The 12,054-nt window shown below is 43.4% G+C and overlaps 1 long non-coding RNA gene and 1 other non-coding gene across 2 annotated transcripts in view; one reads left to right on the top strand and one right to left on the bottom strand.

Moving 5' to 3' along the window:
- LOC132534712 (uncharacterized) overlaps window positions 1–12,054 on the bottom strand; it is a 390,836-nt gene that overhangs the window by 315,981 nt on the left and 62,801 nt on the right. The window lies entirely within an intron of this gene.
- On the top strand, window positions 9,686–9,825 carry LOC132534800 (small nucleolar RNA SNORA65). The gene has a single exon (XR_009546499.1). It is a non-coding gene; the product is annotated as a small nucleolar RNA SNORA65 (small nucleolar RNA).

The following is a 12,054-nucleotide window of genomic DNA, read 5'->3' as shown; positions in this document are numbered from 1 at the left end:
GTCAGAAAGCTGAAGACTCAAGAGAATGATGGTGTGGTTCCAAGCATTGAAGCCAGCAAGCTGCAGACCCAGGAAATATCAGTGTTTCCGTTCAGATTCAAAGGCTGGGAGGAAAAAGATGTCCCGAGCTGAAAGGCAGCCAGGCAGAAAGAAATTACTTCTTGCTGTGGGAGAGTCAATGTTTTGATAAACTCAAACCTTCAGATGGTTGCATGAAAACCACACATGTCCGAAGGGCACTCCGCTTACTTAATCTATTTAAATGTTAAATTCACCCAAACTCACAGAATTTGTTAAATTCACAGAAACACCAGGCATGACATTTGACTGACTCCCTGGCCACTGCCTGACTCAGTCCCACAGAACGCCAACCAAATGCAGACGCTTAGAAGTCTCCCTCTTGTCCACTTGACAAACGTGCAACCTGCTAAGCGGTACTCAATCTCCAAATACAGACATCAGCAAAGTCATCACACCACCTCACATAACACAAAGGCTCTGTGTGCAGATGAAAACAGACTAAGCCCCTTTCTGCAGGAGAGGAGGGAATCCACTGAGTCCTCTTTACTCTTCTCCATGGCGCCCTGTTACTTAAATACAACGATAATGATGGAGGAAGACCTAGGATGGGGGTGAGTGGTTTGAAGAAAACAGAAGTTTGCCCATGGACTATCAACATAATTTACTGTAAACCACTAATCCCGTCCCAATAAAAAAATATTTAAAAAGTAAACTATGGAGCCAGAGAGAGAACACACACACACACTCCCTAATGAGAAAATACTCTCGACCATTACAACCCTTACTTCCATAGCTGCTTATGGTCATAACGATATTCTGTGTCCTCCAATGTCTTCTCAGAACTGTCTTAATTCAGGAGTCGGGAGGTAGCGCAGCGGGTTAAGCGCACGTGGCACAAAGTGCAAGGATCGGAGAAAGGATCCCGGTTCGAGGCCCCGGCTCCCCACCTGCAGGGGAGTCACTTCACAGCCAGTGAAGCAGGTCTGCAGGTGTCTGTCTTTCTCTCCCCCTCTCTGCCTTCCCCTCCTCTCTCCATTTCTCTCTTTCCTATCTAACAATGATGACATCAACTACAACAATAATAAACAAGGGCAACAAAAAAGGGTAAATAAATAAATATAAAAAATAACTTTTTAAATTCTCATAATGTAAAAAATACAGTTAGGTTATCCTCCTGTGTGCTTTTCAAGTTCATTTTGCTTTAGTCACCCATAGTCCATATCTGAGTAAAACCACCTGTTGGTTGTCTTTCAACTCTCCACCTATCTCACTTAGCACAATTTCATAACTGCATTTTCCATGGTCTATTCTGTATTTCCTCTGTCTTCCAAGAGCATGTGAACTCATCAGGGTACTTCACCTGGTCAGGTGACCCAAATCTTCATTGCTAAAGGTCTGAGCCATAAGTAGCCCAGGAACATGGTGCTTTCCCAGTGACTACTCACTGGACATGGTAACTCCAAAAAACGCAATACAGAATCTCCCATGTTTTACATCATATCTGCTTGTGTCTGATATGCAACAGGCCACCAATTTTCCCTGCTTTGCCAGCTGACTCTGAGGCATGAAAGGCCAAAGGTGTCCTGAGGATACTTTAACTGGAAATTCATTAGAATTACAAGTGTGTCTCCTGCTGTGTGTCTTCTGCCTTTGAAATGAAGACCTCTTTGCCAGCAGAGCAAATAGTCACAGAGTCCTTTCTTCTCACTGTGGTCACTATGTTCAGTGCCCATTGGTGAATGGATGGCAGGAGTCACTGGAGATGAGGCTAAAAGGCATCTGCAGAAAAGACCATTTTGTTCACTTGATTATGAAAGTCCTTCTCTAGGTTTGCGGGGACAAAGGAGCCCTCCTGCACTGTTGGTGGGAATGGAAATTGGTCCAACCCCTGTGGAGAGCAGTCTGGAGAACTCTCAGAAGGCTAGAAATGGACCTACATTATGACCTTGCAATTCCTCTCCTGGGGATATATCCTCAAGAACGAAACATACCCATCCAAAAAGATGTGTGTATACCTGTGTTCATAGCAGCACAATTAGTAATAACCAAAACCTAGAAGCAACCCTAGTGTCCAACAGCAGATGAGTGGCTAAGCAAATTGTGGTCTACATACACAATAAAATACCACTCAGCTATTAAAAATTACAATTTCACAGTTTTCAGTCCATCTTGGATGGAGCTTGAAGAAGTCATGTAAAGTGAGATAAGTCAGAAACAGAAGAATGAATAGGGGATGACCTCACTCACAGGCAGAAGTTGAAAACCAAGATCAGAAGGGAAAACACTAAACAGAACTGGAATTGGTGTGTTGTGTCAAAGTAAAAGACTCTGGGGTGGGGGTCGGGGGGGCTCAGGTCCTGGAACAGGATGGCAGAGGAGAACCTAGTGGGGGTTGTATTGTTATGTGGAAAACTGGGAAATGTTATGCATGTACAAACTACTGTATTTACAGTTGACTGTAAAACATTAATCACCCCAATAAAGAAATTTGTATTAAAACAAAATTTCCATGATCCGGGAGGTGGCACAATGGATAGATAAAGCATTGAACTCTCAAGCGTGAGGTCCCAACTTCAAACCTCAGCAGCACATGTATCAGTGTGATGTCTGGTTCTTTCTCTCTCCTCCTGTCATTCTCATTAATAAATAAAATATTTTTTTAAAAATTTCCTCTATGATAGTGACCACTAGTGAGCAATCACATGGGACAAAAATATTTGCATATTAGTTTACCGATTAAGAGTGACCCTGGTTGATCACACACATTACAGTGCACAAGGACCTGGGTTCAATCACCTAGTCCCCACCTTCAAGAGGGAAGCTTCCTGAGTGATGAAACAGGGCTGCAGGTGCCTCTGTCTCTTTTTCTCTTTTTTTTTTTTTTTTGTTTGTTTGCCTCCAGGGTTATCACTGGGGCTTGGTGCTGGCACTAGGAATCCACTGCTCCTGGTGGCCATTTCTTTCCATTTTTTTATTTGATAGTACAGAGAAAAGTTGAGAGAGATGGAAAAAATAGAGAGGGAGGAAAAAAAAAAAACCAGACAGCCTGCAGACCTGTTTTGCCACTTGTGAAGCATCCCCGTTGTGGGTGGAAAGCCAGGGGCTTGATTCCTTATGCAAGTTCTTGAGCTCCGAACTAAATATGCTTAATCAGGTGCGTCACTGCCTGGCCCCCTCTTTCCCTCTCTAATTCTCCCTCCCCTTTCAATTTCTCTCTGTTTCCATCCAATAATAAATAAATAAATATTTTCTAAAAGAAAAAACAAAACTTAAAAGTGACCTGCCCATTGCAGCTGACTCTCTTATAACCACATAATGAAGCATAACATTTGGTGGGCCTCTTGGCTCCTTGAGGCTGGATATACCTACGAGGGAGTGTCGTCCCCGCTCATTGACAGAGCAGACTACAAAGCTGATAGTTCTGTGAGAGGACTGTGACAAGAGAAGGCTTTGTGACAGGTATTTCCCACATTCTCCTGTTGGCCTTTTTCCAATGGACGCTCCTAATATGAACCATCTGGTACAAACACTGGTCACAGCCCATGCATTATGGCCCATCTGGTCTTCTCTCCATTCCATGTGAAGTACCCCGAGTGCACTCTCAACATTCTGCCTTTCAAGTTGGAGGCTTTCCTTCACCCTCGCTCTGTAGAGAAGTTCCAGAAAGGGAGTGGAGTTTAGCAGCTGCCTACCATCGGACGGTACTTACATGTTTATATATAGAAGGAGCTCTATAAGCCCAGTCCCAACTGACCAGCCAGAAGTGCAGGCAGGAGAGAGGAATACAGTAGAATCACAAGCCATGGCCAACTAGGCTAGGTCATCCAACATGCCTGAGCTCCTTATGTGCATGCCACCTCCAATACAAGATGGAGTCCTGCTGGATTTGCCCAACTCCCTAACTTAGGTGGCCACACACCACCCAGTTCATGTTGGACAGCCCAGGCTACAATGGTGACTTGGAAGCTCAAGGTCAAGTGTTTAGTCTTCATTAAAACTCATTAGCAGATTCAAGTCTGCTTCTCAAAAGGAGAGCAGTTATTGCAGGGGGATGATAAGGTTTGTTTGCTAGAATATTGAGGGTCAACACTCCAATTCATCCACTGGACCAGCCAGACATCCCAAGAAACACCCTGTCACCATGCCATCTATGGGACTGTGTAGCCCAGGGGACAGACAAGCACACAAGGCCACCTGCAACTGTTGCAAATCCTTCTCTTACTCTAGGATTCACTCAAAAATAGTCCTTTTTTTTTCTAGTTACTGAGCACACCGACTAGAACAGCACACCCAGGCAAGGTCTACAATGCCTCAAGATCCAAGAGGCACATCAGACACTTCATCTCTTCTTTCCATTAAAAGAGAAACCAGGTCTAACAGCCAGCACTTGACCCTGAAGTATTAATAGTGGGAGTAGCTAGAGTCCAAGTCACTGGGCTTGCTGAAGATTTGGCTTATTTATTTCCCCACCCACTGGCACGCAACCAATTAAGTCTAGATTAGTTGCAATTATTTTTGTCAACTAATTTCAATCAGCATAAATGCCATTGATGTATGGGACCAGTAGAGCAATCTCTGGAAGAAAGAGGTAATCTTTGCAAACTAAATCATGAGATAGGGCTGAAGAATTGCCATAATTCAGAGGTAGAACAGAAGAGGTATCTTGCTGGCTTTGTCAGCTGAAAGCAGCAGTTCTGACGGTCTCTGTTGACAGAGACTGAGGGAGAGAAAGCATATTCCAGTCAACTGCTGCATACCAGGAGTCAGAGCGGTGTGCTAACGTGCTCCAACAATGAGGCCACATCTGGCACAGCACCTGCAACCAGACTCGCCGTTGGTTAAGTGATCACAGCCCACGGTCATTCTCCAAGACCCACCTGCCCATCTGTCTGATGGCCAAGCCAGTGAGGTGAATGGAGAGGATGTCTGGAGCCACCAGCCCTGTATGTTTCCAATCCCTAAAAATGACAGCACTTCTGTCTGCAACATCTCCAGGGCTGTGCCTTTATTTGGAGTACAGGCTGTTCTAGTGGCTTCCAGTTGCTTTTCCCACCACTGACTGTAGCCCTCATTCCACAGGCCAGGCAGCGATGTGGGGATTCTACCAGCTCTCAAGAATGTCTATTTCAACCAAGGACACGGTCACCAAAGAGGTGCCGAAAAATACTCCCTGGGCTCCCTGAGAAAGGCACCTTGTCTAAATGTCCACACACCCGCCAGCCTTGCTGAACACCACTCCTCACTGTAGATGTTTGGGATGTCCTAGGATTAGAGTCCAGTACTGCCCAAAAGGTCTAATTATTTCCTTTTGCTCAATGTGCACAAGTAAAAGGACTACGTGCCTTTGGGGAAAGGTTGGATAAAGGAAAGGAACTTGAAGGGAACCACTTTAAGTGAAATAAGTCAGAAGGAGAAGGATGAACACCGGATGACGTCACTCACTCTTCATAAAGAAGCCGTGGGAGATACCCTCAGGGCAATACTACTCTGCTGTTAAAGAAGATGGTTTTGTGTCATTTGGAACAAAGTTAATGAAACTGGGGGTGGTTGAGATTTGTGAAATAAATAAGTAGCAGGGCCTAGTGGTGGAACACCCACATTAGCATGCACATGGAGCCAGGGGGTTCAAGGGCCCAGTCCCCACTTGTGAGGGGAAGCTTCACAAGGAGTGAAACAGAGCTGCAGGTGTCTCCTCATGTCTATCTATGTCTATCTCCCTCTCTCCTCTCAAGTTCTTTCTGTCCTATCAGATAAATAAAAAATAAATAAAAACGGAAAAATTGGTCAACAGGAGTGATGGGTCCCCGGGGTAGACACCATCTCCCAGCAATAACCCTGGTGGCAATAAAATTAACTAAAGAAGGAATGGATAAGTATGGGGTGGGTGTAGTCATATGTGGAATATAAATAAAACAAATGGACTTGTAAAAAATAACCATATCAAATTTGACTCTTAGACAAAGAAAACTATTTGCTTATGGGGCCGGGAGGTGGCACACCTGGCTGAGGGCACATGTTACAGTGAGCAAGGACCTGGGTTTGAGCCTCCGGTCCCCACCTGCAGGGGGAAAGCTTCATGAGTGGTGAAGTAGGGTTGCAGGTGTCTCTCTGTCTCTCTATATTTCCCCCTTCTCAATTTCTGGCTGTCTCTATCCAATAAATAAACAAATAAAGATAATTTTTTTTTAAAGTATGCTCCGTTCTCCTCTCTATCTCCATGGACAAGAAATCCTTTGGCTCCCTGACTCTGCGGCCAGTTTGTCTCTTTAAACATAAAAAAAAGAACTATTTGCTTACCAGAAAGACTAGTAGGGCAAATGGACAGAGGAAGTTGTGGTGCTATGGTGTCTCTGTCCCTGTGTCTCCCTTTCTCTCTATCCAAATGCAAAACAGTGAGATGTTCTTTAATGAGACCCCAACTCCAGGAAGAAAAAATTCTCTTTCAGCAAGATTCTAAGAACTTTCACTACCTGCATAAGTCTTGTGATTCTTCAAAAGGAAGCTGTAATATAGATCCTTTTTCCTACTGTATTGGACCACAATACTCTGTCCTGACACATTCAAAGATTAGTGTTCTGTAAAAAGCACTGTGGGAATAATGCTTCTCGTGAGTATTTTAGGCTTGAGATGTCCCTAACATGCTTTTCAATTTAGAGAAGTAACAATATCTCCATATATTATGGAACTGTTACAATAACACCTTATATAAATGCAGTTCTAATTTGTTTCAAAGTGCTTTCACCATGATTATCACATTCCAGCTTGACAAGATTTTTTGTAAGGCAGGTATAATCATCCCCATCTTATGAAAGAGAATTTAGGACAGAAATAATTTAAGGGGCTTGCTCAAGGTCGCCTAGCTGGTTAATAACAGAACTTGGATTAGAATTCCTTTTAAGATATGCAGGCTAAAAGCTCTTCCTCTTAATTAGAATGTTTCTACAGCACTTGTTCATTACTGTCTACTCATATGTTACTTGATTATGAACTGCATCTGTCGTTTCTAGAATCTAGTCAGGAAAATGACTTTTCACCTTCCAAGACTGGATTCCCACACTTCTGCTTTGAACACAAACTGCTCCTGTCACTCTGCTCAAGTTTCTTGAGTTCTATGGGTCTTGCTTTCCTTAATTCATACAACAGGAATTAGAAACAGTCTCACAAACCAACACTGCCTCAGTGGAAAAAAAGAAAGGAAATTCAATGTCTGCTAAGGTGTTTGTTCAGAGAACAAAAGGTGCGTCTGATCTGGAGGTTAGGGGGTCAGGAGTGAAGACTGTATCCCTAACTTCATAAGCAGAATAATCCTGTCTTTCTTCCTCCCAGACATGTTGCCTTATACAGATTTCAGTTGGCTGGATGAATGCAAAGAAAAGTCTGTTGCCTGGTCCTGTGTTCCTAAAGTAATAGGGTAAGAATTGCTGGTTTAGAGAAGACTGACTCATTAGAACTGAAGGCCACAGCTGAGTGGTGTTCCACTATGCACATATGCCACAATTTTTCTTAATTTCTTTCTTGGGGAATTAATGTTTTATATTCGACAGTAAATACAATAGTTTACACATGCATAACATTTTCTAGTTTTTCATATAATAGTACAACCCCCACTAGGTCCTCTGTCTCCTTCTTGGACCTGTATTCTCCCCACCCACCCACCCCAGAGTCTTTTACTTTGGTGCAATATGCCAATTCCATTTCAGGTTCTACTTGTATTGGCTCTTCTGATCTTGTTTTTTCAACTTTTGCCTGAGAGCGAGATCATCCCATATTCATCCTTCTGCTTCTGACTTATTTCACTTAACATGAATTTTTCAAGGTCCATCCAAGATCGGCTGAAAACAGTGAAGTCACCATTTTTTATAGCTGAGTAGTATTCTATATTGTGTATATAGACCACAACTTGCTCGGCCATTCATCTGTTGTTGGACACCTGGGTTACTTCCAGGTTTTGGCTATTACAAATTGTGCTCTAAGAACATATATGTACACAGATATTTTTGGAGGGGTGTGTTGGGTTCCCTAGGATATATCCCCAGGAGAGGAATTGCAGGATCATAAGGTAGGTCCATTTCTAGCCTTCTGTGTGTTCTCCACAGAGGTTGGACCAATTTCTATTCCCACCAGCAGTGCAGGAGGGTTACTTTGACACCATAACCTCTCCAGCATTTGCTGCTGTTACTTTTTCTGATGTATGACACTCTCACAGGAGTGAAGTGGTATCTCATTGTTGTCTTTATTTGCATTTCTCTGACAATCAAAGACTTGGAGCATTTTTTCATGTGTTTCTCAACCTTTTGGAGCTCTTCTGTGGTGAATATTCTGTCCATGTTCTCTCCCTATTTTTGAATGGGGTTATTTGTTTTCTTGTGGTTGAGTTTGGCAAGCTCTTTATATATTTTGGTTATTATCTTCTTGTCTGATGTATGCCATGTGAAGACCTTCTCCCATTCTGTGAGTGGTCTCTTGGTTTGGGTAGTGGCTTCTTTAGCTGTGCAGAAGCTTTTTATTTGATGTAGTCCCATAGGTTTATACTTGGCTTAGTCTTCTTTATAATTGGATCGTTTCATTGAATATGTCTTTAAAATTTATGTGGAAAAGAGTTCTGCCAATATTTTCCTCTAAGTATCTGATAGTTTCTGGTCTAACATCCAAGTCCTTGATCCACTTGGAATTTACTTTTGTATTTGGTGAAATATAGTGGTTCAGTTTCTGCATGTTTCAACCCAGTTTTTCCAGCACCATTTGTTGACGAGACTCCGCTTTCCCCATTGAATAGTCTGGGCCCCTATGGCAAAGATCAGATGTCCACAGGTGTGGGGCTGCTTCTACATATGCCACAATTTTCTTATCTGCTCATCTGTCATTGGGCATCTGGGCTGCCTCCAAGTTTGAGCTGTTACAAATTGTACTGCTATTAACAAAGGCATACGGGGGGCTGGGCGGTGGCTCACCCGGTTAAGTGCACATAGTACTAAGCACAGGACCTGGGTTTGAACCCCTGTCCCCCACATGCAACAGGGATACTTCATGAATGGTGAAACTGGTTTACAGGTGTATATCTGCCTCTCCCTTTCTCTAGCTCCCTGTCCTCTTTTAATTTCTCTCTTGGTCCATGATTGCTCAACAATTTGTTTGGCTTCGTATGTTAACTCTCTTTTCAGCCACCAGGTTCCAGATGCCATCAGGATGCCGGCCAGGCTTTCCTGGACTGAAGACCCCACCAATGTGTCCTGGAGCTCCACTTCCCCAGAGACCCACCCTACTAGGGAAAGAGAGAGGCAGACTGGGAGTATGGACCGACCAGTCAATACCCATGTTCAGCGGGGAAGCAATTACAGAAGCCAGACCTTCCACCTTCTGCATCCCACAATGACCTTGTGTCCATGCTCCCAGAGGGTTAAAGAATAGGAAAGCTATCAGGGGAGGGGATGGGATCAGGGAGATCTGGTGGGAATTGTGTGGAGTTGTACCCCTCTTATTCTATGGTTTTGTTAATGTCTCCTTTTTTAAATTAATTAACTAATTAATAAAAAATAATAAAAACTAATTAATTAATTTAAAAAACAGTCTGGGGGTTGTGGATCCACCTGTAAATACCCATGTCCAGCAGAGAAGCAATTACAGAAGCCAGACCTCCTACCTACAACACCACATTAAGTATTTTTGGTCCACATTCCCAGAGGGATTAAGAATAGGAAAGTTTTGGCTAGTGCAATCCAGTGGTGAGCTGAGATCAAACCCCAGTTTAGGAAACATGGTTGTTCTCCATGTGGATGACTCTGTGCCGAAAACATGGGGACAATGTGAAACTGAGTAAGAAAGGACATTGTACCAGTGTAAGGATCCCGGTTCGAGCCCTCGGCTCCCCACTTGTAGGGGAGTCGCTTCACAAGCGATGAAGCAGGTCTGCAGGCGTCTATCTTTCTCTCCCCCTCTCTGTCTTCTCTTCCTCTTTCCATTTCTCTCTGTCCTAGCCAACAACAATGGCATCAATTACTATAATAACAACAAGAGCTGTTGTTAAAATTCGGAGACTCCAGCTGGCTGGGCTAGCTTCACGGGCGGGTAACAGAGACGACCAGAGACATATGGCTGGGCAGGGAAGCTGTATTTCTTTATTCAGGAACAATGATTCATAAACTAAACCAAACTAATCACCAAACAGAAATCTGCTGCCTCTTTTCACCGCGGCGGCGCCAAGCGCACTCTTACCCTCCAACTCTGGAACTCTGGAACCCTCTCGGGGTTCCTCAGGGCGGGGCCAAGCAGGCCCGCGAAACTAGCAGGACTGATCCAATTTTCTTGGCAGGGGGAGAGCTAGAACAACCCAATGTAAAGCATACAACAAAGAGCAACAAGGGCAACAAAAATGGGGGGGAGGGGGAATAGCCTCCGGAGCAGTGGATTCACAGTGCTGGCACCAAGTCCCAGCAATAACCCTAGAGGCAAGAAAAAGATAGAAAGAAAGGAAGAAAGGACATTGTCTCCTGGCCTTAAGGTGTAACAACTGTTATTTTCTCTTTTCTGAAGTTAAGCACAGTGGAAAACCACTTTTGATGAAATTGTCAACATTGCCTGACAAGTAAGGCACCGGTCTTTAGCTAGAGAACTCTCTGGAAGCATCAGAGAAATCCTGGCGACTGCTCAGTCTGTGGGTCGCAATGATGATGGCCACCATCCTCATGACATCAACAGTGGTGCTGTGGAATGCCCAGCTAGTTAAGAATGACAAAGGAAGATGCTTCAATAAAGGATTATTTGAAGAAAATAAAAAAAGAATAGGAAAGCTTCCAATGGAGGGGAGGAGATGGGATATGGAACTCTGATGGTGGTAATTGTACCCCTCTTATCCCACAATTTTGCGGATCATTATTAAATCATCAATAATAAATTTTTTAAAAAGAAGTTGAAAAATAAGAAGAAAAGAAGCCTCGTGAGTGGTGAAGTAATGCTGCTCTCTTTCACTTTTTAAATTTTATTTATTTATTTGCCTCCAGAGTTATCACTGGGACTCAGTGCCTACACTACAAATTCACTGCTCCTTGAGGCCATCTTTTTTCCATTGTTGTTGTTATTGTTGGTATTATTACTGTTTTGTCGTTGCTACTGCTGTTGGATAGGACAGAGAGAATCTGAGAGAGGAGGGGGAGATAGAGGGGGAGGGAAAAATAGACACCTGCAGACCTGCCTCACCACTTGTGAAATGACCTCTTGCAGGTGGGGAGCCTGGGGCTCAAACAGGGATCCTTACACTTCACACTAAGTGTGCTTAACCTGGTGTGCCACCACCCGACCCCCCTCTCTCTCTTTATCTCCCCTTCCCCTCTCAACATGTCTCTGTCCTATCAAATATATAAATAAATATTTAAAACATAGCCTGAGTCCTTTCTGCCATTTGCAAACAGAAGAATGAATCTTACCTAATGCAGAAAGAAAGTCAAGGGCTTTGATCATAAAGTTATTTTATTGGGACTGCTTATAAAATGAAAATGGAAGCATAGTCAGTAGATCATGACAGAGCTATATAATACTGAAATATGTCACAGCCATGAAAACAAACAACTTTAAAGACTGTTAAATAATCATTGTCTGTGTGAGAAACTATTGACCGGGAAAGTATACAAGATTGTTTCACCAGCGTTAATCACATTTCTTTGTAAATGCACAGATGACTATATAGTTAGCAGGGCAAGTACATATGTGTCTAAAGCAAGTGCCTCAGGAATGATAAGAACACGAGTCAAGTGGTTTCATATTCTGGGCCACCTACTTTACCTACTAAATAAGCTCGTATTTTCATACTTAAAGAACTTTTTAAGATGTGATAACAAAAGTATATTAGCTTCATATATTTATAGCTTAAGATTACTTCAGTTCAGAGGGTCGGGTGGTGGCACAGTGGGTTAAGCGCAGGTGGCACAAAGCATAAGGACCGGCGTGAGGATCCCAGTTCGAGCCCCTGGCTCCCCACCTGCAGAGGAGTTGCTTCACAGGCGGTGAAGCAGGTCTGCAGGTGTCTGTCTTTCTCTCTCC

Source organism: Erinaceus europaeus, chromosome 19 (genome assembly GCF_950295315.1).
Source record: "Erinaceus europaeus chromosome 19, mEriEur2.1, whole genome shotgun sequence".
Classification (NCBI taxonomy): domain Eukaryota; kingdom Metazoa; phylum Chordata; class Mammalia; order Eulipotyphla; family Erinaceidae; genus Erinaceus; species Erinaceus europaeus.
This window is presented reverse-complemented; position numbering and strand designations above follow the sequence as displayed.